The 25,069-nt window shown below is 36.2% G+C and overlaps 1 long non-coding RNA gene across 2 annotated transcripts; it reads left to right on the top strand.

Moving 5' to 3' along the window:
- The first annotated feature begins 5 nt into the window (after positions 1 to 5).
- On the top strand, positions 6 to 24,456 carry LOC121450387. 2 transcript variants are annotated; one of them, XR_005974592.1, is made up of 15 exons: positions 6 to 1,305; positions 1,668 to 1,694; positions 1,828 to 1,895; positions 2,310 to 2,395; positions 4,671 to 4,721; positions 6,564 to 6,630; positions 7,727 to 7,799; positions 8,726 to 8,832; positions 9,071 to 9,181; positions 9,391 to 9,547; positions 15,345 to 15,418; positions 15,587 to 15,702; positions 17,548 to 17,663; positions 21,930 to 22,010; positions 24,350 to 24,456. It is a non-coding gene; the product is annotated as an uncharacterized LOC121450387 (long non-coding RNA). The 2 variants fall into 2 exon arrangements; XR_005974593.1 differs by lacking the exon at positions 2,310 to 2,395 and having other exon boundaries at positions 6 to 1,694.
- Positions 24,457 to 25,069: the final 613 nt, after the last annotated feature.

Here is a 25,069-nt window from a genome sequence, read left to right as displayed (position 1 = left end):
GCTTCCTTATTCTCTTTTCATTCAATTTCGTGTCCTCATTAAAAAAAAAAAATTCTAGCCGGGCAGTGGTGGCGCGCGCCTTTAATCCCAGCACTCGGGAGGCAGAGGCAGGCGGATCTCTGTGAGTTCGAGACCAGCCTGGTCTACAGAGCTAGTTCCAGGACAGGCTCCAAAACCACAGAGAAACCCTGTCTCAAAAAAAAAAAATTCTAGTCCCATTAGTACTGCCTATAGGCTCAGCTGTGTGGTCATCCAGTGCAACACGTTAGATCCCGGGGCCACATCTTTAAAGAAAGCTCACTCTTACCCCCTGATACTGTCAGTTACCAATGGCTCCTCAGCTAGGTGTGGGACTTCATTCCCATCTCCCTTTTACAAAAATCTTGGCTAAAATTTTGTCTGAGTCAAACGTGCACAGGTTTTGTGCACGTTGTCACAACCACTGTGAGTTTATACATGCAAATTTCCTCTTGTGTCTAGAGAAAACTGTTTCCTTGTGGTCTTCTCTCTCTTCTGGTCCTTATAGGCTTTCTCTTCCCTCGTCTGCAATGGTCACTGAGTCTTGGGAGGAGGACTGTGTGATGCCCCATGTTCAGCATGTTCAGCAAGCTCAGTCACTCATTCTCTGCACCCTGATTGGTTGTAGGCTTCTGAATTAATTGCTTTTTACTGCAAAGAGAAGCTCCTCTGCCAAGGTCTTGGTAATGCACTCATCTGTGGGTTAACAAGAAGTAGTTAGGAGATTGATGACATGTACCATTATCAGAGCAGTTGCTGTGGGTTCTTCCCTGGGGCCTAGGGCCAATAGCCAAGGTTATTGATCCCCATGTCAGCACAGGATTCTGTTTCTTCCTGTCTTCCGGGACCTCAATCCAATCAGAAAGCATCTGCTTATTCCTATGGCATCCATACCATTGTAGTACAAGTGGGCATGTCCTGTCAGGCGGGTTGTTTCTGTAGCTTGCAGGACCCATAGCCACATAAGACTAATGATTACTCTCTCCTCTAACACTTTGGAAACCATTCAGTAGGGATGAAACTTCCAGGTCTGTATCATCTCCATTTTTCTAGGTTCTATGATTCAAGTATGTGGTGCCTTTAGTTACAGGGTATTACTCTAGAATTTGGGAGGGTAACTAATTCCATTGGCAATGGCCTCTAACATTTGGGGACCTAAGAGACCTCACAGGCCAACAGCTCCAAGAAAGGTAACCTACTGCTGACTTTGGATTTTTGTTTGCCTACAGTGTCTGGTAGTGGCATTGCTACCCCGTTACAGTGCAGCTCCATTTAAGTTCTTCCTCTGTACGTATATATTTATATTTTAAGAAACTTCTTTACTACTGGTTCTTATAGGACTTAAAGGTCTTTAGTGTTATTTATCCCACTCGATTCCCTCCCTTATTTCTAAGAATTGTAATCATAACTTTTACAAATAATTTAAAGAAAAAGCCAAGTGCCTGGAGAGAAAATTCTGAAATCATCCAATCATTTTAGGTCTCAGATATGTTCTGGAGTTTCTTTTAAGAAGAAATTTAACTGCACTAATTCAGAATTACTGAACAACTTTGAGGTTTTTATTTTTTTGGTAACTTGTCAAAAATAAGTACTTTCTTATATTCCTAACTATAGCATGATAAAGTTTATATTTTCCTTTCACCTGACAGTGTTCAAGGCACAGAAGTAGCAACCAAGTAAGTCACAAACAAGGAAGTTACATTTTTTAATTGTTTTCATAGTGCTATATGTTTTTCCCCGTGCTTCCAATTTACTCAGGAGATCTTGTCTTTTTCTTATACTATTAATTCCTGTGTTTCTTCATTTTAGGAATGTTGCTGTGCTTCCTCTTCCCATCCTGAGAAGCTCACACTGGAGACTGCTACTCTTAGCTTATGGTATTATAAAGTCAGTTGCTTTTCAAAAACTGTTTTTTTTAATTCTTAATTACTTATGCCAATAGTTGGATTAAAATTTATATTTTATCTTCCTAGTTTGCAGACATTATTATACCTAAGAATATTTTTTAAACTACTTAATGTTTTTTAGTAATAAGAATTGTAGATTATATTATTTGCCTTAATCAGCAGACATCTATGAGATGGAAATGTATACTTATTATTTTCTTCACTAACTGTATTGAAAAGGCCCTCCCTGACAATGAGAAATGGAGACAAAAAGCTGGTAATTATTAGTTACTATTCAAGCCTGTTCTTTAACTATCACATATGCTACTTCCATACATAATATATTTTATGCATTTTATAAGTTTTTATTTTGATTATTAATTTTGTCTTACTTATATCCTCTAGGCATGTGGACCTGCTTTATCAGGGTTTTGATGAGTTTGATACCAAACAGAAACAAAGAGTGACTTTGAAAATGTCATTTTCTTTGAGTATGTTTCTCAGGTATCTGTTAAGTAGTAGCCTCAGTTCTTTAAATAACTGCCATTATCCACAAGGGAAATTTTCCTGAGTGGCCTGAGTGGTCAGTAAATGATACACAGCAACAACCGTATGAGCTTAGAAGAGGATCCAGACTAAGTTTAAATTATTTTCCTCAATCTTTACAAAAAATCAAATCCTTATTAGTAACCAGTGGTATATGTAAGTATTGTATGAACATTGAAAACACTTGTTTTTAATGGAAAAGTTACATAACTAGCCATAAGTACTTTGTGATATCCTCATAAGGTGTAAAATGGAGAAAATGTTGACACTTGAGTAAAATTGTTAAAGTGAGTGGACATCATAAAGTTTACTATGTAGACATCCACAAACTATCATTGTTAACACCAATGCATTATGTTTGTATGGAGTTCACAAATGCAAAGTTAAATTAGCTGTGAAACACACACTACCTCTCACACCTTAACGTGGTAAGGAACTATAAAATAACCTCTTACTGTCATTGTTCTAAGTGCAGTTTATTTAGTGGCATCTACTTTCAGAAGTACATGAAATCATTTTACGTCTGAGTTGCTGATTAGATGTGTTGGAAGTGAAAATGAGCGTAGCCTTTATGATTATCCACCATGCCAAATCTAGATGCCCCTGCTCAGGAAGTCCCTCACCCCCGCAGAACATTTTTTTCTCTTTTTTCTTACACATCAGTCATTCAGTTTACCATTGCTTACAAATAAATGGCATAAACATGAAGACAACAGTAAGTTGACAGATTTAAACAATTAAAAATTTAGAGTTTCTTCCACACAAATGGGTGAATCCAAATGCATGAGAGAGCACACTTTGTATAGCATATCCACATGACTGTTGGCTCTACATAGTATTTGGGGGTAGTTGCCCAGTCTTGGGTTGTACAAGGATGTAATGACAAATCTCTAAGTTGAAGCCACACTGCCCGGAGTTATTTATTGGTGAAATTACACTATAGTGGTTTTATTCAATTTTGTATGCTGTGTCAGGCTTTATGGTTTAGCGAGCACATGGTGTCAGCTCTGGGGATGGCCCATCTGGTGCATAACTCTCTGTGGACAGCTGCAGAGGCAACATGCATGCTACTACTGGTAATGAGAGATATAGGCCAGTGTGAGATGGTAGGAGTGAACCTGCGGGTGAAAGCTGTGAATTGTAGCAAGAAAGGGATACGAGGCTATGATTTTGTATTGGCATTTGACAGAGTGAGCTAATTGGATAAAAGTGGAGAAATGGAGGTGTAGGATTTGATTTTGCAAGCATACGTAAAGAGGCCACAAATTATAGCAGTAATATAGAACAATGTCAGGGATCCCCCAAACTGAGACCTATGGGAGGAGTCATGTAGCAAATAGGAAGCACATGATCTATAAAAATAAAAAATTTTCCATGTGAGTACTATCTTTGATACAATGAAAAATCTGCGAAACAACCTTTAATCATAGGTAGCATTTAGAATCAGATATGTGTGATCATGGGAATTGAGGATAATACAATATATAAAATTCTGGTGTTATGAACAAGAAACAAGACTCGCTCACAGGCTGACTTATTTACGTGTGCTCCAAAGAGCCACCCAAAATCAGTGTTAGGGCTGTAGTAGCCTAGCAATTGAGAATTATAGCTATTGATTCCCCCCGAGACAAGATGCCTAATCTGTTATAGTACAAAGGATACCATTCTCTGATGTAATGGCTCATGTGAGCCATTAGGGATGTTTGTCCATCAACAGTGGATTCTCCAGGGAACTCAGAACCCAAAGGATTACAGGTGGACTACAGTCCTGCAGGGACTAAGTGTGAGAGAAGCTATGTATCATGCCCAGGTGATTAGGTCGATAGTACCGTGTACAGCAAGTGCAGTGTCATGGACATTTGGTGGCTTTGATGAACCTATGTTCAGCAAGATCTTTGAAAGGTTGAAAATCATTTGCATTGTCTACACGGTGGTATTACAGCTTGTATGATATGGGAGACTATATAAGCAGAGAAAGACAGCTATCTTGTGTACTGGAAGAAAAGTTGTTAAGATTTGTGTTGAGGCCAAGTTCCTAAGGAAAGATACTGAAACAAAGCCTAATTCGGCAGTAAAGGACTTCTAGGAAGCTTTAAAGCTTCAAGAGCTTCACAGAGGGCATCTATGATAAAGAAATATATGTAAAGACAATCATGCCTATCCTTATTGTGGGCAATTATGTTTCCAGATTAACATGATTTTCCTCTCTTCTCTAAAAAGGGATGTGGGAAGAGGATGATGTGCAGAGCCTGGGCTTTCAACAGCAGTCAGGTATGTTCGATGGAGAGGCAACAGCTTCTACTACAGCCACAATGCCAACCCTGAGGCTCTCTGATGACTCACACCATACTGTAAACGGTCTAGTCCATTAGTTCTAGTGTATTTTTAAGTAGGGATGATATGCTAGTGAGAAAGTTAATAAGAGTTAATTTGGTTAGTCTTATGTAATCATACATGGGCATGATTAAAAATATCGCAGCAGGTCCTTTTCCCCATTAGTATAACAACCTGCTGTGTGACTTTCATGGCTTAGAGAGGTGTATGCTGTGGCTCACGTGGGAAGTTCTAAAGAAATGCTGTAGCATCACACCATGAGGTCAGTACAGAGCATGCACTGTGGGGAGACGGAAGACATAGTGATGGAAAACTTTTCAAGGAGAGGGGTCTGTATTAGAGAACATATGGTTTACTGGATTTTCCCTCATTTAATAATGGTATTATGCTTACTGATAAAGTGTTTAATTATGTAACACTTGAAGTGCTATGGATTTATTATGGCAGGGCAGTGGTGATCATACCTTTAGTCACAACACTTGGGAGGCAGATGCAGGGAGAGCTCTGAATTTGAGGTCATCCTGGTCCACCGAATGAGTAGTTAATGATTGAATAATATAATTGTGACATAAGAAAACACTACCAATCATTTTGTCCATACAGGCGGCGATCTTACTGAAATGTTCACCTCATTCAAGACCTCAAATTATACAAAGAATCAAGCCCCTTTACTATTTCCTTGCCTTATTCTCAACTGGTCCTTACTTAAGTAGTAACTGAATAGACGAGCCTTGGATGTGCTCGATCTGCCACCCTGGTCTTTCCTTATAAAACTCAGTTCATTGCATTTTCTCTGTTGTGAACCTATTTCCTGTGAATTAAAGCCTTTGGTTCGGGGAGCATGTTTTCTGGACTCAGGGAACTGCATTTATTTAAACTCCTAAAAAAGTGCATGAACTTACTAGTTTGAAAAGACTTATTAAAGTTGCCTCATTTATACACATAGTAAGTAATGATTGCGGCAGTAGGGTCTGTTCAGTGGAGCTGCTAGTTACCATGGCAGATAAAATCTATTTCTGCAGTTGTTCCAAGTCATTGCTATTGATGGGTTGAGCTTTTTGGTGATACATTCGCCTAAATTCTATATGTAGCCCCAATAAGCTCACTGTGTCACCAAGCAAAAGTTTAGATCAATTTTCTCTTAACTTTATTCATGTCCTATCCTGGATGAATGTACCTTTCCTCTGACTCTCTAAGGAAAGATAAATATCAGGAAAGTATGTCAAGGTGCAATTTAATTTTGTTTTTAATTTCAAAAAAATATTTCTTTAAATTTTGCGATTATAATTAAATTGCGTACTTTGCTCCTATGCTTTCTTCCTCCAAATTGTCCTCTACATCCCTCCTTGATTTTCTTGAAATTCGGATCACTTTGAAACATTATTTGATGTTACAAACACATAACTATATGTATGTATGCATATGTTTCTAATTAAATGCCCTCTGCCAGGTCTGTCTAATTTTACACTTTATGTTTTTTTCTGGATTGATCATTAAGAATATCATAATCATTTGGGTGTGTGCTTTCCTTGTTAAAATAAGATTTCTTTTTTATTTCCATTCTTCTGGATGAGTAACATTTTCTCCAGTATTCTTTGCTTTACCACATATGAAAGAAAAGATTTGTCTATTGAGCATTGCTGCTGACAATCTTCTAAAACTCATGTGAAACTCTAGATGGCACCAGTGTACCTCAAATTTTCATAAGTATATTCTTCAGTTAATTGATTGATTCCAGATGTCCTCTTATTTTTTCTTAAGAAAATTTCATATTTCCAGCATCCTGTGACAAGGAAGGAGCCTGTGGAAACACCAGTGAAGCCTCATCTACCAGAAAGGGCGTAAAGTACGTTTATCTCTTTTTCAATAAAATCTATGGTTGCAAAACTTAGAAAGTCTTTCTTTTATTAATGCTTCAGAGATTAAATTCAAGATATATTATTTTTGTATATTTTTAAACTAGACCTACATTTTGGTGTATGATCTGCTTTTTTGTATATTACAAAATTCAATCTTGTAATGGAATTGCATCATTTTCCCATTTTCTTTCCTTTTTCCAAATCCTCCCATATAACTCTCATTGTTTACTTTTAAATCTGTGATCTCTGTTTCATTGTTTGCTATTTTTTTCGAGACAGGAATTATCTGTGTAACAGCCCTAGTTGCTCTGGAACTAGCTCTGTAGACCAGACTGACCTCAAACTCAGAGATTGTCTTGCTTTATCCTCCCAAGTGCTGGGACTAAAGGTGTATGCACCACTGCCCAGTTTATCATTGTTTGTACACACACACACACACACACACACACACACACACACTCTCCTAATTTTATAAATAAAAAGTCAACTGTAAGTATTTTGTAAGTGAAAAAATTCAATTTTCTGTGTTATCCAATTATGACAGAATAATTGAGAAACATTTTAGCTAGTATACATTTTGGGAATTTATAAGTTAAATGATATAAAAAAGATGATATTTTTAAACCCTTAATTTATCTCAAATAATTGTGTTTTTATAAGTGTGTGTGTGCACGTGTGTGTGTTGTGTCATAATCTGGTAAGTTTTACAAGTGGGAAGTGTGAGAGGAATGCTTTTATCTTGTTCTTCAATTCTGGATGGCAATTTAATTGATCCTGGATTTCTCTTGGTTCTGTATAAATTTTAGAATGATTTTTTTTATCATTATGAGATAAGAATGGCACATATGGAGACCTGTGTGCCCACTGCACCTCATATATACATTGCTTGGCATTCATTATAATATTAAAATTACTTGTCTAGGAATTTGGAACTATCTAAACCTCATGTAGATATTATTAGTCATATGAAAGTGATTTTCTATTTAAGTGTATATGTTTTACTATTTTTTCTAAATATTTCACTTTTTTTTATCATCCTGATGTCGGGTCTTACAAACTTGCTCATGATAACTTCATACGCAGGCATGGAGGAAGTGTTTCTTCCCAACTTTGGAGAAGGTTTCATGGAAGAGAAATTCATCACACCTAGCTGGTGGTATTGTAAATCTTGATATATTTTTTTTTGTTTTCAATTACTAATTTCTTGATTGTAAAATTCAATTACATTTTTATATTTTGATGTAGTACCCATGTTTGCTGGCTATATTTTTAAATCTACATTTTATGTTTAGTTTATTATTTCTTTAGAAATCACATGCTTTTCCCCCCAACAAGACATAGTTTATGTTTCTTGCTATAAAACACCTATTGTTCATTTTGTCCAGCAATTTCCCTAAAGATAGTGTCCAGTAAATATTCTGTGAAGTGTTATCCATTTTTTTTCTTTTCCTTTTTAGCTTTTGGGGAAGTGATAACCCCTGTAGGGTTCTAGGTCTTACCTCCATTTAAATTCATAAAATTCTAGTTCTATGCATGCCTTGATTTGTTGAGTCTTTCTTCTTATTGGAGTAATCTTTTATAATCAATATAAAATTTTCATACATTTATATGATCGTGTTTCATTTTCAGCCTGATTCTCCTGTCTTGTCCTACTCCTGTACTGAATTGTATTTTCTAAGTCCCTTTGCTCTATTTTTTTTCTTAATTTAGATATATGAGCATTTAATACAAGACTTGTGTATTTGTCCTAGGTTTTGAAATATGAGTGAAAGTTCTAAGTCTTTTTCTTTATCTTTCTGTCTGAATACTGTATCAATGTTGTTTATCTAATTGCAGTTCCTTATGAGTTTAAATGAATTTTGGAATAGAGAGAAAGTAATATTTCTTCACAGTGCATGGGATGCTAGTAATTTCTAAGTAGCTTTGAGAATTATTGGCTTCCTAAAGTCCACGAATGGCTGTTTTTAAAAATATAAATACATGTTATTAATAATCTTAAATACATGTTTATAGCCTTAAGAATACTCACATCTATTTATTCATACATTGTCCTTTAAATTACATCATTAATTTCTCATACAGAATCGTACTGTGCTGCTCAATGAGGTTCCAACTCAAGTTTTAGAGCCAAGCTTCCTCTCTGCATCCCAAGATCTGACACTGGAGGAGAATATTTCCCTGAGTTTGTGGTATTGTAAAACCACTTGCTGCCCAATTCCATTTCTGATTATTGATTACTCATGTAAATAATTAGATTGAACTCCTTATTTTGTTATGTACCCGATTTTGTTGAAGTCATTAAATCTCAGTGCATCTTCTTGATAACTTTACACAAGGCTATGCCCTTTCACAGAAATGTAAAAATCCTGTTTGTCATTGGCACCAGACATCTAAGAATAAGAATGATACAGTATTTATTTTCCCCAGAAACTTCTTTGAGGAAACTTTCCAGGATAATGTGTGATGGACATGGCAAGGACGAATGTTCCTGGTTACTGCTCAACATGCAGAAGTGCTGTCCTTAATGGCTCTGCACAGGTGCTGTTTCCCTAGACAATATGTTGGATTTTCTAGAGGCTGGGCATTTCAACTGCCTATTATCTCATATTCTGTCCAGTTCATTGCCAACAGGTGTACAGATTTGTATTTTTCTTCCCTTTTATATTTTATATATTTTATTATGAAATAGACCCAGATGAATGATTTTGCACGTTATGTAGTAACCTATTTTTTTTTTATAATTGCAGGTATTCACGTGGTAAATTTTCGTGAGCAGTCAGGACAGGAAACAAACAACAAGATGTCTTGGAAGGGGATACGGAGTTGCTGAGCCTTCATTGCTCTCCTCAACTGGATCATGAAACAAGTTGGATTTTTCTTTTTGTGGGATGATGGATAATGCAGGTGAGGACCTGAATCATCAAGACACTTCATATTTGTGGAAAAATGCTTCATATTTGATGTTCAGTGCAATGAGTTATTCTGGTAATGAATAAAATGGGGAAGATGTTGACACTTGAGGAAAATTGATAAAATTACTGAAAATCATAGATTTACTATGTAGATTCCTAAAACTGTCAGCAATGGTGTTTAAACCAACATATCATGTTTAAATGGAATTCAACAATGGGGAACTAAATATCTGTGAAAGTCTTTCTCTCCCACCTTAATATTGACAGGAACTGAGATAACACCTCAATATTGTTTAAAGTAGATTTTATTTAGTGGAATCGCTTTTCAGATGAACATAAAATAACATTCTACCTGAGAGGCTACTTGGATATTTTGAAAGTGAAAGCTAGTGTAGCCTTCATAATTATTCACCACACCAAATCCAACTCAGTGATTTTCTTGTTCAGGAACATAACTCACCTCTTTAGTGTAGCATCAGGCCACTTGGTCTTTTTGGCCACCCAGAACTGAAATAATCACACAGAACCCATATTAATTAAATCACTGCTTAGCCCATTAGCTCTAGCTTCTTATTGTCTAACTCTTATATATTAATTTTGAAAGACCCTCACCCGCTTGGGTGCAGGCCCAAGAGGGAGAAGCCCCATGACTCAATTAACCAGTTCAGCAGATGCAAGAAGCAGTAGGGTTTATTACAATAGCACCACTGGGTGTCTCTAGTCTCCAAAGAGGTAGAACACCCCAAACAGCAATTCCAGCAACTTATTATAGGCAAAACCCACAACATTATAATAATGGGTATAAGGTACAGAACAATTGGATATAACATTTAACATTTTGGAGCAATTTTAGGCCATAGCTATTTGTTTCTTCTGTTTCCCAGAAATACCATAAAAACCCCAAACTCTGTCCTGGAAAGTCCTCAACCCCTATCATGGGCGCTAGGTGTTTCTTGGCAGGCCAGTGGTAGGGTGCTGTCATCAGGGAGCAAGTTTCCTGGCAGGCTGGTGGTGCAGGGTACTGTGGTAGGGTGCAAGTGGAAGTCAGGGCAGTTTTGCAAGTTTTGTACTTTTCCATTGCTGATTACCATCTATCTAGGGCATGTGCTAAAATCAGCTGCAAGCAGGCTATTTGAGTTAGGGTCTCACAATTTATCCCATCTCCATTAATCTGTGTATTGCCACGTGGCTGTGGCTTACCGGGTAAAGTTCCTAGCATCCCCTTCAGCCTATGTGGCTTCCCTTTTACTCATCCTCTTCCTCCCAGCATTTCCCAGCCTAACGCTATTCCCTGTGAAGGCCCTAGACAGTTTCTTTATTAACCAATGATATTCACACATACAGAGTGAAATCCCTCATCATTTTAGAACTCCTTTTCTCTTTTCTCCTTCCACATCACACATTCATTTTACTATTGGTTAAAATAAAGTGCATGAGCAGGAAGACACTAGCATTTTAAAAGATTTAAGCAATTAACAATTTAGAGCTTGTTTCACACATTTGGAAAATCCTGTGGTATGTGAAAGAAGCCATGGCTATTCATGACCCAGGATGGACAAAGAAGCATAAAGATTCTGCATTTGAGAATAAAAAGGAGAATCACACACTCACACAATATAATGGACTGTCTGTTCATTCTACACATCTTGTTCTCACTCTTTACTCTGCAGAACATCCCTTGTTACTGTACACACAAACCTGCCCTACTGCACAGAGGATACAGTGATAAGCTCCCAATTATATGGTAGTTAGAGCTCACTGATAAGAATGGAATGCATGAGTGACTACAACCCTGGTGCAATTCACTAGGAGACCCATTTACAGCTGGTTTTCAGACACCATATTTTAAGACATATGTGTTTACATTCATTTGCTTGAGAATAAGCTCCCAGTTAGATCACACTCTGTTGTAAGGAGTGGCGGGCTGCATTCCCGCCCAGCTCCCACATGGCTAGCTTTGCACCCGAAATAATTACATGGAAACTGTACTCTTTTAAACACTGCCTGGCCCATTAGTTCTAGTCTCTTATTGGCTAACTCTCACATCCTGATTAATCCATTTCTAATAATGTGTGTAGCACCATGATATGGTGGCTTACTGGGTAGGATCTTAACCAGCATCCATCTTGGAGAGGAGAGCTATAGCATCTGCTTGACTCAGCTTTCTTTCTCCCAGAATTCTGTTCTGTCTTCCCTGCCTACCTATGTTCTGACCTATCAGGCCAAGCAGTTTTCTTTATTAATTAACCAATGAAACAACAGATAGATAGAAGACCCATGTACATCAAGGAACAGTAATTCATCTTATTTCACTCAGCATTCTAAATCTTATTGAAAAGATTTTTGCTCACTGTTTTTATCTATAACCCCCAGAATTCATTCATGTTTCCAAGACAGGGTGATTGCCTTCTTTTGTGACAGAAGATGAGGTGTTCTCTGTGATCATCATTCCTTAGACTTCACAAAAAAATGATTGAACAAGGCGGCACTAGGAGTAATTAAATTTACAGTGCAGTTTAATATTTCCAGTGTAGAGCAGAATTTGTTTCCTTTTGTTTAGTTCCTTACAAGGTTTGCATTCCAGCATGCATGGTCAGCTACTGCTGATTTTCTCTCTTCCTTCTCAGTTGCTATTCCATGTATGAAATCCTACTTGTTCAAGTATAAATGTACATTTCTGCTTTCTGTCTGTCTGTCTCTCTCTTTCTCTGGTTATCTCTCTTTCTTAAAAAATTAACATGAAAACAAACAGAAAACCTAACAAAACAATGACACAACAAAACACGCACATAAAACAAACAACAAAATGATTATAAACATGAATTCCATTCTATGTTTCATACTACTCCTGGGCATGAAGCCAGGCCTAGATCGTGTTTAATATTCTCAGTGACTCTATTTCAAAAATCTAATTTTCCATTTCTCAACGAATGTAAATTTAATAAATGTTTCTTATAGGAACAGGACTTTGTGTTCAAACATTTTATCAATATTTGGCTTGTAAGTGGTTTGAACATTTGGAGGTTTTGTTCATGCCTATTACTATAGAAGTGTCCTAAAATATGTTCATATATGAGAGCAATTTAAAAGCAATCAATATGTAAAGAGAAAAATTCCCCAGCTAGGCATGCCACCAATAAAATCTCCAGGAATTGATCTCATCTCTCTAACAATCTATGGTTGAACTGTTATAGCTTAGAAAGGCTAGAGGATGCTGTGGATATCTAAGAAAATATTTTGGTTCCAAAACATGATATCTGTTCAGAGGATATGTGGGAATGGTGAACAGAGTGATAGGAAAGCCATTCACAGGGTTGAATTAGAATGGGAGAATGTGTATTTTATTGTATTTTTTCTTAATTTTTCATTGTTTAATCATGGTGTTATACTTGTCGATTAAATGTAAGAAGTAAAGTGGTAAGAAATTATAATTCTATATTTTAGTAGCTATATTTCATTGTTACTCAAAAATAAAGAGTTGATTGCTGAATCCTATATTTTTGACATAACCTTTATATGAGAAAATGATACCAGTAGTTTTTTTTTTTTCAGCCTATGGCCTATTTACTTTATTATTCATTGGGACTTCATCCGGTCTTCACATTACATCAAATACCAGACACTCTTTTTTTAACTGAGAGGAAGTTAAGCAAGAGTGAGCAGATGAACCTTGAATGTGTTTATTTGGTCTCCAAGTTCTTTTCTTATATGACCCAGATTAGTTCATTCTCTCTGTCGTCAATCAATTTCATCTTAATGGAACCAATTCCTCTTTTGGTAGGATATTTGCTGAATGAGGGCTACTCCATTCAGCAAACTGTTAAGGAAGCTCATGAACTTATTATTTTGAAAAGACTTCTTCAATTTGTCCCATGTATATAAATAGTAAATAACGATTGCAGTATCAGGGGCTCTTAAGTGGAATCATGGAGGGAAATTCCAGCTCTGATTCTATCCCAAGTCATAACCATGCTGTGTTGAGCTTTTGGGTAATGCATGTGTCTGAATTCCATCTGTAACCCCTTAAAACTCATTTTCTCACCAAGTAGAAATTTAGTATATTTATTTTTAATTTTATGGATGCCATGTCCCAGATGATTGGACTTTCCTTTCTGTCTCTCTAAGTAAAGACAGTTTGCGGGAAAGTATTTCTAAGCTGAATTTAATTTTTTCAGATATTTAAAAAAATTATTACTTTCATTTCCCCCCCAAGCTTCCTATATATCCCTCTTTGTTCTGTTTAATATTTAAGGTCTCCTTTTAGATTGTTTTTACATATATGTATGTATGTAAATATATATGTATGCATATATGTAGTGGGAGCTGCAGGCAGGCTTGCGTTTTATCTTGCCTGGCTCCCAGCCACCTGGCTAGCTTAAACCCAAAAATAACAACACACAAACTGTATTCATATAAACACTGCATGGCCCATTTCTATTAATGTGTTTAGCACCACGAGGTGTGCTTACCCATCCTGGGTCAAAGCTTTATCGCATCTGCCCAGGAGAGCAGAGGCATGGAATCTGCCTGAGGTGTCTTACCTCACTTCCTCTTCCTCCCAGCATTCTGTTGTGTTTACTCCACCCACCTATGTTCTAACCTATCAGGCCAAGCAGTTTCTTTATTAATTAACCAATGAACTTCCTCCATCATATATATATATATATATATATATATATGCAAATATAGTCTACAATATCTGCATGAATTTGTTTTTATGCTTTTGGGAATAACAATTATGTATTGGAGTTCTTGTTTATGATTCCATTGATAAAACCAAATTTCTTATTTTTTTTTAAAAAATCTTTTGGAATACTTGTGCTATCTTCTGCATTTGTTGTTTTATTTCAAACATTAGAAGAATGATTTCAGTCTTTTGAGCATTGCTATGGACACTTACTTGTATAAAGTTACCATGAAACTCAAACTTCCACCAGTATGCTCTTGATTTTTTCACATACATTTTTTAGTTAATTAGATAAAACTAGCCCTCATCTTATGCTTCCTCTATTTCCTGTATGCTTAGGAAAAATGTGTCAGGATTGGAGGAACATGTGGAAACATACCAAGGTAGCCCTGTGCACCAGAGTGAATCTAGAGAACATTTATGTCTTTCTTCTGTGACTTCTGTGGCTGCACATCTTTAGAAATTTTTTTCTAAATAATACTTTAAAGATTAATTTTTAGGCTACACAATATTTGATTATTCTTTAAATTATAGCTACATTTCAGTTTTGGTATGTTCATTCTTTACTTGTGTATTTTTTAAATTCTGGAAGGTTTAATATAATTGCATCAGTTCTCCTATTTCGTTTCTTCTCTCATAATTCTATCATGTATTGATCCTTGTTAACTTTGAAGTTCATGGCTTTGTTTTCATTGTCCATTCACACAAACACATGTACATGCATGCACACACATATGCACACACACACACATATATGAAATACACACACATATGAACAATGTTAAGTGAATGAAAATCCAATTTTCATGTGGCATCTACTTATCATAGAACTTTTGAAAAAAATTTGACCTTGTATGTCTTTGGCGTTTCCAGGATGAGTTCAATGATAACTAGTAAATGATAATTTTGAGCCCCCACCTTATCTCAAATAATACTGTGTTCATGTGAGAGTGTGTCTGTGTGTATGTGTCTGTGTGTGACTGTGCTGTCACATTGCATGAAGTTTTGAAAATAGGAAATATGTTTGGATTTTCTGCTTTTGTTTTGTTTTTATGATAATTTCATCGATACATGATGTATTTTTGTTCTGTACAAATTTTAGATTCATTTTGATCATTGTGACAATGAAATAATACACAAGGGAAACTGGATGCCTACTTCATTCAAACCTTACTGGTAAACACTGGATTTATTATTCATACATTTATTCTAGGAATTTGATACTTTTTAAACCTTATTTTGATATTAAATATCATTTAAAAATTACTTGCGACTTAAGTGTACATATTATACAATGGCTCACTAGTTGTTCTTAAACATTTTATTTTTTCTTCTATGAGGCAGATACATGATCTCATCATTCTGTTAAACATGATCTCAGACTCAGGCACTGAAGAGGTTCTTCTCTGCCTTCTCCTGAGAAGATTTTGGTGAAGACAAGACCACATACCTAGCTGATGGTAATGTAATTTGAGGGCCTTTCTGCCTTTTATTTATTATTCATTTCTTGTTTGTAAAATTCAATTAAATTTTTGTACTTCTGTGCACTGGCATGTTTCCTGAAAATGTTTTAATCCAAACATTTTATGTATGTCTTATTTATTCTGTAGAAAGAATACTATGTTATTTCCAGCTAGAAGTAGTTAATATTTCTTGCTATAGAAAGACCCAGTGCTCATTTTCTTAACTAATTTCCCTGAGGTTATGGTCAGCAAATGCTCAGTGAAGTGGCATACACTTGTTTTTGTGTGTGTGTGTGTATTTTTTACTTTCTAACTTTTCGGAAAGTACTGAAACTTTTAGGATTCTAGGTTTTAGCTTTTATTTAAACTCATAAAGTTTCAGAGATGTGGTAGAGGGTGAATGGAGGTTTACATAGAATAGACAGTCATGTGAATAATGATAACACAAATGAACATGCACGATGGACAATGGAACTCAAATCTACACAAAGCAGTATATTCTGCTGAGGAAATCTGGGAAAGGCATATGTCATTCTCAGGGAAGAGCACACAATTTTGTTATTTAGTACCAAAGGCCTGCTTTGAAAACATATGGCCATGTATTGTTAACAGAGTTATCTGGTTATATTTAAGAATAAATACGTATTTGTATAAATATATGCATCCAGCAAGAATTAGTATAAAATATGTAGAATATGAAGGAGAATATATAGAGGTATATGAGGCGGTGTGAAAGAGCAAGGAGAAATGTTTTAATTAAATTATACTATCAAAAATAAAAAGAAACAGAATAATTTACTACATGTACACACATGCAGAAACACACACACGAACACATATGCACACACGTTTGTGCACTAACACATGAATGCCCCACCACACAGAGGCAAACAGAAAAAGAGAAGACAGAGTTATCAAAATTAGCACAGAATAGTGTGACTAGGAAACAGGCAGGATTTTTCACTTGGGGTATGGAGGATGTCTTTTTAATATGATATTTAAATATTTATATTGAGTAAAATATTTTGAAGAAAAGAAGGTACCAGAGAAACAGTACTAGTGTTTGTATTCTGTTTGTTTTCTACATGTACACATGGGTTCAAATCTCACAACAAACTGCATGTTCGTAAACATACTGGCAGAGATAACATCACAATACATGAATACATATGTGCATACACACAAAAAGAGTTGAAAACATTACCATAGTTAGTGATTATAGGCATGGGGGATTTTAGAATCTGTTATGGAGGATGGTTTTTTACAAACACACAATACTTTTATCTTTGAGTTGAATAAGTTATTTTTAAAAAATGTTGGCATACCCTACCAATTAAAAATTCACACTCTCTTTCAGATTCCTGATATATTTTCACTAGTTTTATTACATACATATACATACACACCTGCACACACACATATATATATGTGTATATGTATTACATATAAGCAATTTGGTTCATATAACATTGAGAGAGAGAGAGAGAGAGAGAGAGAGAGAGAGAGAGAGAGAGAGAGAGAGAGAGAAGGATAGTAGGGGGAGTCAGAGAGATGTTGCGTAGCCTTCAAAGAAGACAGATGGCCAGGAACCTTACTGGTCATTGCATGCCTTGTGGTAAAATACAAAATAATAGAAATGAGTGGGTTAATTTAAGATATAAGAGCTACATCTTAAGAATATGCTAAAATTATTGGTCAAGCAGCATTGCAATTAAAGTAGTTTTATGTAATAATTTCAGGTCTGGGCAGCCAGGAAGTAATATGCAGTCTCTGTTTACACTTATGATTGATATAAATAATTATGCTTCCATATAATATATTATTCCTCTCTTCTGTGAAAAGGAATGCTGGGAAGAGTGTGATGTGCAGAACCCAGGCTTGCAAAGCAGCCAGGCATGCTGAATGGAGAGGCAACAGCTTCTACTACATGGAAATGCATGGGTTCTCTGATAAATCAGGTCATTCTAAAAAGGGTTTATTCCACTTGTTCTAGTGTATTTTTTTTTACATAGCAATGATCTGTTTGGGAGAGGCCAGTATTAGTTTGATTTTTATGAAATCATACATGGGCTTGCTTTAAAACATCCCAGCAAGTCCTTTCACGAACTCCATTATTATGATAACCTGCAGTCTGACTTTTGGCTTAGATAGGTATATGCTGTGGATCATATGGATGTTCTAAAGAACTTCAAACCATCAAACAATGAGGTCGGTACAGAGAGAGGACTTTGGGGAGGCAGAAGACATGGTGATGGAAAACTTTTCACAGAGAGGAGTCTGTATTAGAGAACATGTGCTTTAATGTGTTTTCTATCATTTAGTCATGGCATTATACTTACTGATATATTATATAATTATATACTAAATGAAAGGCTAAGAATTTATTGTGGCTGGAATTATAAAGTCTCATACCTTTAATTCCAGTACTTGGGAGACAGAGGTAAGCAGATCTATGATTTGTAGGCCAGCCTGGTATAAAGAATGAATTTCAGAACCGCCAAGGCTACACAACAAAATCTTGTCTGGCTATTTTCCTGCACAAAGAAAACATAAACAGAAACATAAAGAATTTATTATTTCATATTTTATTAATAACTGTAATTTATTGTTATGCAAAAGTGAGTAGTTGATGTTAGAATCATATATTTGTGACAAAAGTTTTAACACTAGAAAATAGCTCTAGTAGTTTGTCTACACCTTTGACCAGTTTACTGGAATGCTCACTTTAGTCAGCCCTCGAGTTATACCAAGAATCAAGATATCTTACCATTTCCTAGACTCATTTTCAACCGGAGATAGATTAAGTAATAAAGGAATAGATGAACCTTGCATTGCTCATTCTGGTGCCATGTTCTTCCTTATGTGATGGAACAGAGCATTTTTTCTGTTTTGAAGCATTTTTTTTTTTTTGTGAATTAAAGCATTTGCTTCTTGGAGGATGTTTCCTGGACCAAGTGTGTTTCATTCACTTATTCACCAAAGAATCTCATGAATTTAGATGCTTGAAAAGGCTTCTAAAATTGCCTATTTAAAAACATAGCAAATGATTATTGTGGTAATTTGGTCTGTTCAGTGGAGACGCTGACTGTCATGGCAGAGAAGAGCTTGGAAGGTTGAACTTTATCATGTGTGTGCCTGAATTCCATATGGGACCCTAGTAAGCACACTGACAGTATTCTTTGCCTTACATAAGATTTTCAGTTTTAGTAGGACACACCTATTAATTGATAATCCCATTATGTGTGCTACTCTGGTCATATTTAGGACTTTGTCTTCTTTGCCAATGCATTCAAGGCAACTTCCTACCTCACAGTAAATTCTCACTCATTAGTGGATATTAGGTGTAAGTAAAGGATGACCAGGGTACAATCCACAGACTCAGAGAGGCTAAATAACAAGGAAGGCCCTAAGAGATACAGGGACTGTAGAAGGAGCTGTGGGATGCTGTCCTGCCGCCTGGCTCCTGGCCCCCAGGTAGCTTATGCCCCGAAATAACAAAACACAAACTGTATTCATATAAACACTGCTTGTCCCATTTCTATTAATGTGTGTAGCACCACGAGGTGGTGATCTACCAGGGAGATTCTAGCCTACGTCCATCTTGGGTCGGAGCTTCATCGCATCTGCCCTGGAGAGCAGCAACATGGCATCTGTCTGAGGCGTCTTACCTCACTTCCTCCTCCTCCCAGCATTCTGTTCTGTTTACTCCATCCACCTATGTTCTAACCTATCAGGGCCAAGCAGTTTCTTTATTAATTAACCAATGACCTTCCTCCATCAAGTGACTTTCCCTTGGAAAGGGAAATAGAAGAGATCTCCTAAGTAAAATGGGTTTGTGGTCGATGGAGGTATGGGAAAATGAAGATTCAGGTTCAGTGGGTTTGGGCTGGGAAGAATAATGAATTAATGGAAAGAATAATGAAAGAGATATCCAGAATGGGGAACATTTTGTACACACACACCTGGGGACACACACACACATATGTATATACACACACACACACATAATTCAGAAGGTATTTTGAAGTATTTTCATAATAAATCTTAAATAATTTCATGACCATTATGACACATCAAAACCTTCCATGCACATAGAGTACATGGTTGATCAGGGATAGAACCCACCATTTTTTTCTTTATTCTAATCATCATTAACTAGGTCAGTCTAATAGTTCCAGTTCCATGTGATGGTTCATGTGTACATTCATAACAGTAATGGATATTGACATAGGCAGATAGCAAATATTCAGCAGCAAGCTGCACTAAGTTGCTCAGAAACACATTCAGGAGGGCTCATACAGAAATGTAGGCTTTCTTATAGGAATCCAGGATCTATTACAAAGGAGCCAGGTACATGCTCATGCTCCAGGTACATTTGATTGTTTTCCTTTCTTAGCAATTGGAGCCACATTTCATGTTAAATTACATTTTTTTTCTGTCTTTCTAGTTTCAGGTTCCTTGTTTCTGTGGTAACATACAGGGAGGGGGAGAGATACATGAGATAGCAGCTCAGATGAAAATCTCCATAGTTACTGCAGACCCTTGATTTCCATTGGTAACTTTGTGATCTGTTTCGTGATTGGCCCAAATCTATTCTCTAGATGATATCACACATTTAGCCAATCCTCAGGTAAGTGGAGATAATATCAGTCCTTTGACAAAGGATTTTTGTCAGTCAGGCTCCTGGCTGGATTCCAGCTCTCAGCTGGATCCTGGTTCTAGCCAGGACCTGACTATAACCTACTAGTCAGTGAAGAAGGGGTACTCCTGAAACCTGCAAGGAGACAGAGGCAATTGACATCTAGCATAGCCAGGTACTTGATGAGAAGTCCCACATGCTGAATGAGTCAGCTCCTTTTCCTGTTCAGTAAATACATTCCTGTTTCCTAAGCCGCTGTTTCCTTTAAGATACGTCATTGTCTTTCACCTATGGAATTTGGCTTTATCTGTAGTGCATGTGATTCTTCTCAGCCTTCAGTATCTAACCAAGACAGGGGACCTGCTGCTCCTTACACTCCCTTCATGGGCCTACTGTGTGTATAATTTTCTTTAAGTAAATCTCTTACATGGCATCCTGAAACTCTGAGAGCCCACAGCTGAAACATGGGTTTTATTTGCATGTGTCTTTTCACTAAAGATAATTTTTGTTCCAAACAATATATAATGACTATGGTTTCCTGTCCTTCAACTCCTTTAAGATATTTTCCTCATTCCCACCTGCCCAAATCTATACTCTTTATGTCTGTCTGACTGTCTGTCTGTCTGTCTCTTGATCTCTTTCTCTCTCTCATGTGTGCGCTTTATTTTTTCTTCCACTAATTTGAATATACAATGCATATATTAATAATAAAAATGATAATAATAGTAAAATATCAATAATAATAAATAATAAAAACATCAGAATAGGACAAAAGAACCAAATAAATATAAGAAAATTAATCAAACAAAAGCAGAAAAAGCACATAAATGCAAAGACAAGTATGTTCATGCAAACATAAATGCCACAAAATCACAACCATTGTGGGATTCCCCTCTGTATGCTGTGAATATCAAAGGTTAATAAAGAAGCTGGCTTTGCCTGATAGAATGGAACTAGCTAGGCTGGGAAAATTAAACTGAATGCTGAGAGGAGGGTGAGTTAGAGGGAACCTGTGGAGCTACTGCCAGAGACAGACACACTGAAACTTTGATGTTAGGCCACAATCTTGTAGTGTTTCACAGATTAATGGAGATGGGTTAAATTAAGATGTAAGAGTTAGGCAATAGGAAACTAATGGTCCAAGCAGTGATTTAAATAATAAAGATTTTGTGTGAATATTTGGAGGCCGGGGCAGCTGGGAAAAAATAAAGTGTCTCCTTACAACACCCATAATCATAACCTTTATATATAGGCAAAGGAAATATGAGGTTAAAAATTTGCTGGAAAGAATTATGAGACAAAGAATCTCAAAAAATTTAGATAGGTGCCTTGTATGTGTGCCTCCTACTTCTGGGCACTGAATCCTCTCTTAAGAGTGGTTTGTTTGTGCAGCAAGGCTCCACTGCGTGAAGCATGTCATTCATTTGCTTTCAGGTATTGATTGGACTTATGAAAAGTTTTTGTTTTCTAGTACCAAATGACTATCGGAGAGCAGAGAACCATAAACGTAATATCCTTATTTTATCCCTTCTGTTTTCATCAATAACCACACATACTGTATGTTCTAATCTAATTCTCTTTTCAGGTATATATTGTTTCTACTATGTGTCAAATACATTTGCTTATTCTTTCTGGTCTGGACACTCCAGTATTTGAGATGAGCAAGGTAAGCTGGCTGTCCATATTCCCATGGGAAGAACTTTTCTACCAAGTATAAAGTCAAAGATACTTACACTCTTATATAAAAAAAAGCTATACTCAAATGGATGCTGACTTATGGTAAGTTTGTAAGGATTCACTGTATATTTACTACATTATCCTAATAATTGTTACTGTAATCTGCAAATTTAATATTTCAATTATAGGAGATATTTAAATAATTTTAAGCTTAATTTTCAATTTATCTATAAACTCAGATTAATATTTTGTCTTTGGATTGTACATTGCTGAGCTCTTTTAATTTTTCCTATGAAACGTGGGGTCCCAAGAAATATCTGCTTACATTAATGATAATGGAATTTTTGGGAGAGATTGGACAGTAGCGTAGAGAAGTCTGAATGTAATCATCCTTAGGTACTCAAAGATATGCATCCTTATGTCACATCAGCTCCTACAGATACATCATTGGGATTACAGTTTTGAAGTACAAAGAATAAAAAATTGCCATGGGACCGTTTAATATTTTGTAATTTTTATCTGATTTATTTTTGAAATTTTCATATATTTACCCAGTATGTGCTTTATCATATAAACCATTACTCAGCCAAACGTCTTTTCAAACTTTACATCCTTGATGCATGGTTAAAAGGGCTCAGAAAGAGATTCTGGGGTTCAATCTAAGGATGTGAGAAGAAAAACAGCCAGACATTGGCTTTTACCTCGACCCCTTTGGAAATGGTGTTGCTGCCTTCATGAATCTCAGAATGAAACTGTGTCAGAGCACTATCTCTTTTCATTTTATTATCCTCTCTGGATTAAAGATGTGCACCACCGTGATTAAAGGCATGCGCTTCCCCCTATCTATGTCAACTAGAGTAGCTACATGATTATTGGTGCATGCAACCAGTGGCTGGTCTCTAAGCCCATGGGGCTGTTTTCCTCTCTGGTATTCAGGAAGCCTTTATTAAAATACAATTGAAATTTCACTACACATCCTCCTTCCATAATAATTTATTTGCTTATCCATCAGATCTATTTATATGGATACATTGAAAAATAATACATGAAAAAGAAAGGAGCATTCCATTTTTCTTGATCACAAAATGAGTGATGTCGAAAGAGCAGAAAGCAGAGTGTCTCTGAGGTGTGTCTATCCAAGAGGCCACAGGAAAACTTAGGAAATGACAACTGTCCATAACACAAGACAGCTTTTTGCTGATACTATTTATACATGCTATGTGTAGAGCAGACATTGGTAACCTATGAAAGTGAAGCTGTTTTTCACAAGGGTATAATTAAGAGAATATTTAAGGCATTTTTCTCTTTATTCTAGGAAGAAAACAGACAAGAAAGCTTGCACTTCAAGCTTACTCAGTTAATATTCTTTCCTTCTCAGTTCTCTGAAGCAAATAAGGATGAGATTGTTAATGTTTTCCTTCTCACAAGATTCAGAAAAGACATTTGCTAAAAAGATGTAAAGTATATTTGTTTCAGAGACATTAAGAGATAATTTTTGTTATGCAAGTGAGAATAGAGAGGGAGTTAGGTACTACCTTTTAGTTTCACCTAATTAGGATAGATAATGCAGTATTTACTCCAAATTCTTTAAGCTTAATAAAGTTACCAAAGTTATATGTGATTACATATGCATATTTTTATTAAGTGGAATATTTTTCTCTGCTCCCCTCCCTGCTTCTTCCCTTTCCCCTTCAACCCTCCCAGAATCTGGTTTTCCTACCCACAAAGATTGCTCCACAATATGACACTTGTGTTTATGTTTATTTCACCTACTTCAGGCTATATAAAATTTTTATTCTGTCCTCTACAGTTATTCTGCCTAATGTAATGAGGATAGACACCGGAAATGAAAGAAGGACAGACATTCAGACACATGTATTGAATTGTGGGAGTCCATAGGCTGTGCTTGCTTTGGTGAAGGAAATTCCCTGTGACTGGCTTGTCAGTCACATCTGGATTGTAAACATCTTGATTCAGGAGGTGTATTTCCAGTATATGGCTGAGAGAGTCAGGTTTATTGTATATGGAAGAAAAAGGAGACAAATAAGGCTAGTACTGATAATAGTTTTGTGTGAAGTATTATCACAGACTGTACTTATCCATTTAGAAGGAAGGTAACTAGGAAGATTTATTTGCTATCCCACTGAGTCTTAGATGTGTAAGTTTTTAACAACCCCGTGAGTCAGAGGCCATGGAACCTAGCCATGTCAAAAAAAAAAAAAACTCACCACGTTGTCTCAGAACTTCATCATAACTTCACAAGGTTTTAAAATATACTTTTCAGTGTATAATGTTTGGAACTTATTGATATTTGCATTGTATTTTTAGATAGTACATCTGCAAGGATTTTCATACATGGATTACATGAATCTGGAAGCTATAATTTCTTATTTGCTGTCCAAGCATTTGAAGCTGCTGTGCTACATAGGGACAAGGTGTGTTCACTGTAAAGAGCCTGACCCTGAGGATCAGAGTAAAGTCACTCGCACAGAATTTGATCTTGGGAAATCTCAAGTGTTTATGCTCTTTCTTGTTGCTCAAAAATTTTCACTGCTTCTCTCTACTAACACTTCCAAAGTAACTGAGGTCCATTTTCTAGGACCGCTGAGATTAACATGGTCCTGTCTTGTGGTGTTGCTTTGTTGCATGAAGCCCACATTTTTACCACTTCTCTAATGAAGGACGAATATAGTCCATAGAATACAAGTGCTTGTTTAATTTCCTTTATATCAGTCATATGTATGGACTCCCATGTATATTCTTTGACTACCTCAGGATAGGTGCCAGATGTTCTTTCTGATGATATCATCAGAAAAGTAGGTAAAATTCTGGGTAATCTATCCCAGAGTTTATTATGTACTGATGAGGCTAAATTTTTCTTTGTACCTTTTGTCTTTGCTTATCAAATTTTATAAATTTCTTAATCATTTCAAATTTTTTCATCCCTGTCTTTTGTAGAGTCTGGATCTCCTTTCCAGTGTTCTCTTCTAGTGCCCTCATTGAAGATTCCCAGGTTTGAAGCCTTTCCGGTAAAAATAATGTCTCATC

This window comes from Microtus oregoni, unplaced genomic scaffold (genome assembly GCF_018167655.1).
Source record: "Microtus oregoni isolate MIOR12 unplaced genomic scaffold, Mior012 000000F_ref0000247, whole genome shotgun sequence".
Taxonomy (NCBI): Eukaryota; Metazoa; Chordata; class Mammalia; order Rodentia; family Cricetidae; genus Microtus; species Microtus oregoni.
This window is presented reverse-complemented; position numbering and strand designations above follow the sequence as displayed.